Here is a 6000-nt window from a genome sequence, read left to right as displayed (position 1 = left end):
TATGGGGCTGACGATCTTGTGGGTTGACATACATAGAACTATAATTTTACAAATGGCAATGCAGAGAACACTTGCATGTCTACGAACAAGATTCTGTGTCAACAATCTTTAGTGATATTCTATTTGCGTACATAGGTGTTATTTCTTACACAGATGGAGAGGACCTACACTCTATACATTGTCAGGCTAGGTGCTGTTTGAGCTATTTCTTCATAATGGTCAACAAGTTAGTGTATTACAAGTAGTACATTCTGACCACTGCCCACCACAATGGCTGTATACAGGACAAGTTGAGTGGCAATTATGGTGTCTGGAGTACACAGGAACACCTTTTAAGACATCTTTGTTACTGCTATGACTCATTTCAGTTGCTGTGGCTATGTTGATAAGTTTACACAGCATCATTTTGCTTTCAAATGGGAGTATTTGGACATGGATTTCAACAAGCATATTGTGATACTTTCAAGACAAAGATCGAGTCATTACACACTCTCTCCAGGTGCTCACATTTATTTACACGTCTCAATTAAGGTAACAAAGGGAAATTGCATAAACATAGTAGAATGGGAAATTTCTCTTGTCGCACAAGTTGGTATGCTGCACTCATGTTTACAGGGGTGTGAGGAGTGAAAAAATCAAGTTGTCAAGTGGTTGTGTAGTGAGAAAGTCATTGTTAGTGGCACAATGTTTTGAACTTAAAACATAAGGACAAACATGATGGAGAGGCACAGGTGTAACATGTATGAAGAGGACAGTGTGTCCTGGTGATAAACTGCAAAAATGGAAAAAAGAATAATATGTGGAGACAACACCTGTGACACGTTGTGATGTCAGTGTCCTGTCTTGAGCTTGAACTGTGTTGCTATTGGGTCATCTTCATCAAATGATTCTCCTTGTTGCTGCGTGGGCTCGGTCTTTGCAGGTTGTGTGTGAGACCAACAGCAGGGCTAGAGGAGGTTTAAGGCACAGCATTTCCTTGTGACAAGAGGATGGGCATTAGTGTATTGATCATTATTTGCTGGTTGCTGAGGACAGCTAATAAATCCCTGTGACGGCAGACATCGTTACAAGGTAAGTATCCTGCTTTTGCTGCATGTCAAGTAGGGTTTCTACAATTTGTTAAAGATGTTTTGCCACCTCCCTGGTGCCACTTTGTGTTGGCATTTGTTCATGCCTCATCCTCATTACACCTGAGATGTTAGACAATGATTGTACAAGGCCAAGGGTTTGATTGTTGTTGGTTTGGTCCTCCTCCAGGTTGGCAGGTTCTGAGTTCAAGCCTCTGAGGATGGCCTGTAAGGTACCTCCCACACTGTCCACGGCCATATGCACCTCTCTCAGAAGGTCACGCTGTAGTCCAACAGCTGTTCTTTGAAACTGAAACTGTGTATCCTCCGAGTCAAGGGGTGGATGTGTACTGACAGATGAAGTTTTAGAACTCGTTTGTGGTTTGTCTGGAGCTGCAACAACATTGGTGTCACTCTCAGGAGGCGGAGAATGTGACCGTATGGTGTACAGGATTTCATCAAGAGTATTATGATCTATTATGGGAAGATTGTCATCCGTCTCTTGGGAATCATGTGTGTCATCAACCAGTTGTGATGTTGTAGGTGCATCTGCTGCAAAGAGATGGAAATGTGTTACTACTGCTTGCATGTTTAATCTTTGAATTCTTAGTGCCACAGCTTCACATGTGTTTGTCCAACGATGACCGCTGTGAGGCAGGCAAGTAATCTATGTTGTGAAGCTGACCTAGCAGCAAGCCTTATACCCCTTGCATCTTCAATGCACCACTTTCCGGGACACCAGTGGTGCAGTGTGGTGGGACTTATCTTTAGGGGTGGGCAGGATTTGCGTAGTCGCACTACGCAAAGCTCCGCCAAACGGTAAAAAATCTCCGCGAGCACGCAGAGATCCGCGAACATGCGGAATTGCTTGTTCCACCCGTTCGCAATGCTTTTTTCCTGTTTGTGAACGCTGTTTGCGTGCTCGAGGGAAATATCTCGCAAACACACATTTTGAAAGCGCAAACAAGCAAAAATTCCGTGGAATTTTTGGCAATTCCGCATTCTCCGCGGAACACAAAATTACCCAAATTCCACGAGCGGAACGGAATTTACCGCCCAGGCCTACTTATCTTACCAGACACTTGAAGACACACTGCCTTGCTAATGTTTATCTTGATGGTATGTACACTTTGCAGCCAATACTATGACGGCACATTTATTTTTGAATTGTATTGCAGTGTGTTGGCCTCGTTTGCAGCACACCATACTGCACCCCTTCTGATATTTTGGCCTGCCACATCTTTGCATCATTATGGTCCATGAAAGATTTTCACCCTGCACAGGCACTGAGGGCCTAATTTATAAGATTTTGCTGTATGGCAGCGCAGCAGGCCCTCCTGCTGCGCTGCCCTAAGGCAAAAGAAAAGGGCAGGAATGCACCATATCTTTCAGATATAGCGCATTCCTGTTATTTTTCCCTGCGCCAGCGCACAATGGGCACCATGGTGCAAGGGTGCTTGCGTTGCGGGGATGATTATTTTTGTACAGGAAGGAGAACCTTCCTGTACAAAAATATTCACAAGAGGCTTTTTCCTCTTTCTATGTGTGCTGCAGAAAAAGGAAAAACAAGGAGAAATAAAGATTTCACGTAAGTCTGGGGCAGTGTTAAAAATCCATGGATGTTGCTGGTAACGCCCCCAGCAACACCCATTGCACGCACGCACCTTTTAAGCAGTAAACTACGTTAAAGGGACCGATATTTATCAGCCAGCAATAAGCTAAAACAAATTGGCCCAGGGCTGCCTGATAAATATCACGCTGGCTTCTGTGCCAGAGAACCATTTTTCTCATGTTAAAAGTGCCACACAGGTGGCACAAGTGGCTTGTAAATAACCCCCTAAATTTGTAGGAACGTTGCCAAAGCAGGCACCCTTGCAACATAGTGCACAACTGTCTGCATTGAGGGTAATATTGTTTATGTGCAGGGAGGGGCACCTCCATGCACACGAACAATCTATTTAGGTGAATTCATCTTCCGATGCATGCCATGGAATGCAGTAGGCATTTGAAGTGGATAAATATGCTGGGAACATATGAACATTTCCCCTTGTTGCACCTCACTAGGCCAGCCCTCGGGTGGCATAGCATTCTGATGCATTTGCAGATTAACAATTGCTCATTTATTTGAACATGCATCAGTGGACATAGATGTTGCATGGAAATACCCACAGCAACACACGTCACACCACTGACATGCCAAGTTTAGCATTAAAAGGGTGATATTTACGGGTAAAGCCATGCAAGGTGGCTTTACCCCTCCTTGTAAATATCAAGCAGCAGGTTACACCACTGGTGCCTCTCACAACTTATCACTCTGGTGCGACGACAGGATTGTATATCTACCCCAGCAGAGAGAGACATGGTAGGGCTGTTTTGGCACACGCAAAGTGTTATTGACGTGTGGTTTACCTCCATTAAAGATAGGTGGGACTGGGGACAGGCTGAAAAAGACCCAGGCCCAGACTGACTAAATTCTCATGCAACGCAGTGCAGCAGCCAAAAAATGCTGCCCTAAATTGCATGAGAAGGAGAGAGCAAGAGACCGCCATATTTACATGTGGCACTTACCTCTCCGCTCCCTAGCTCTTGTGCACAATCAGCCAGCTGTGCACCACACACGCACCTTTGCATCATAGTGTAAGGTTGTCTCCGTGAGTCTAGCATAGATTTTGTACTGGAAGGTTACCCTTCCAGTACAAAATATTAAGCTTAGACTAACTTTAATACTTTTCCATTTTGTTTGTGTTTTGTACAGTGCAGCACACATGCAAATTCAGAAAAGAAAAGAGAAATAAAAGCATTTGCACTTGATAGCGCCTATTTGAGGTGGGTGCAATTTTTTTGATGCAAAACCCTGTCCAGTTTTTTTAGTTAACACGGTTGTGTCAAAAACCATGGGTGGTTGCATAGGAACACCCATGCACCACCCATGGAATGCCCCCTTGGCGCTAAGTTATGCACCGCTATGCACTACTTTGCATTAATTTAAATTATTTTCCAGTGCAAAACAAGTTTTGCACTGGAAAGTAAATAGGGGAAAAACGATTTTGCTTCAATTTGCATCACTTTTAGTAAATATCCCCCTCAATGCCTGGAGTTTTGGTGTATCACGCACCACCATGAGTGGAGGTTGGCAGAGACCTGAGCATATCAGTCAGGTAACTTCACTGCTCCAGAAGCTAACAGGACTTCCTTCTCTCCACAGATAGAGAACCCTTGCAGAACAGATGAGGTTTCACCGAAGGGGCAGTGGGATTAATTAGGAGGCATGCACAAGCGTATATTTCATGAAAGCCATCCTTCGATGAATGCCAACTGTCTCAGTCTGAATAGAAAGAAGAATGCTTTTTGCTGCTGGCACTTCAAACAAAGTTCCTAAAGTTAAGGCATACTATCAAGATATTCAGACTGGCAGTGCCAGCTGTATCCCTGCAGGCAAGCTGAGGGCTTCTGCTGAGCTTCAGAGATGGAAAGTAATACACAATGACAGCATGTTGTAGCTAACACTTATCTCTATCATTTTTAAGAAGAATCGATTTTTCTCGTGCAGAGAACCACAGCAGTCGTGGTCTTGTTTATTGATTACTGTAGTTCTTTATTGATTGGAACATCTACATCTAAATAAACCCAAAAGCGTCAAGGTTAACAAACCTCAACACACAACAACTGCTACAAACAATCCTAGGAGACTTCCTGAGAGCATCATTCAGCTCCAGCAGGGATAGCAGCTGCTACCAGTTGCTTCACCCTCCGTAAACCTGGCACAGTCCTTCCTGTGTCCAATGCAAGGGGTCATGAAAGCAACGCCAGGATCAGAAAGAGAAGGTAAATCAGCATTGAACTCAATGTCATGGGACACCCAAGACCCACCTTGAGTAGACAGACCCAGGTGTCAATTTGGACCACTTGGTCTGTATTGTTTTTGAAATGTAATTTGTGAATGAGAGGTTTAGGGTGAGGAGAGGTGGAAGCTTTGCAAGTTCTTCTCCAAGTGGCTTATTCACAAAGATAAATTATACGGTGAGTAAATGTGCACATTTTCTCTTACACTTTTGAAATAAAGTTACTAGTTGTAGCTAGTCACCATTTCTGAGTGAAGTTCACCACACAGTTTAGACATACAAGTCAATCAATCAATCAATCAATAAAAACGTTATTCAAATGCTTAGATAAGACATTCATAAAAGCACAGGATATCCAGTAAAATGATCCATTCTTAAACATATAAAATTTACCATTCCCTTTTTAATTTATCAAGATCGTGGCTAATCACATGATAATTGATTTTCTACATTTAATAACAGTTTTCAAGAATACAGTAACGGAAGCGATAATAAATTCATCCTCTAGGCATTGGAGGGCCAGGAGAGCAGGGCGGCAATGCCTAAAACCAAATGATCTTAAAATTGGAACAATCCATCTCCTTCTATGAATGGAGTAGAATTTACAGCGGAATAACAGATGCAATGTTGATTGGGGTGATACATCATCACATGGGCATTTGCACATTGGTCTCGACCAGTCGTTCAAATCAGGGAAACTCGTTGTTCTGTGTATTATACCTAGTCTAAAACTAGTGAACAAAAACCTATCGTGATCACCTGTGACAATCCTTAAATATGGTTGCATATAAAAAGTAGTTAAGATAAGGTGATGGGTCTGTGCAGTTGTTTTTGTCATTTCCGTGCTAATTCTCTTTTCGTCCATCCAGCACATGCAGCTATTTTAAGATCTTTCCTCATGATCGCCCTCGTAGTTATAGGAACATTATAATACTCTGGATGGCCGAGATTATGGGTAAACGTTTTCATGTACTTTAACCAGCTAATTTGCATTGCCCCATCTGGCCCCCTACAGTCGTTCAGAGTTTAACGGTTAAGAAGTGCCTCCTCAGTGGTCCAGATCCTATGCCAGAGTAAAACTGGTTGGATCT

The sequence above is a fragment of the Triturus cristatus genome, chromosome 4_2 (genome assembly GCF_964204655.1).
Source record: "Triturus cristatus chromosome 4_2, aTriCri1.1, whole genome shotgun sequence".
In the NCBI taxonomy this organism is placed as follows: domain Eukaryota; kingdom Metazoa; phylum Chordata; class Amphibia; order Caudata; family Salamandridae; genus Triturus; species Triturus cristatus.
Note: the sequence above shows the minus strand (reverse complement) of the source record.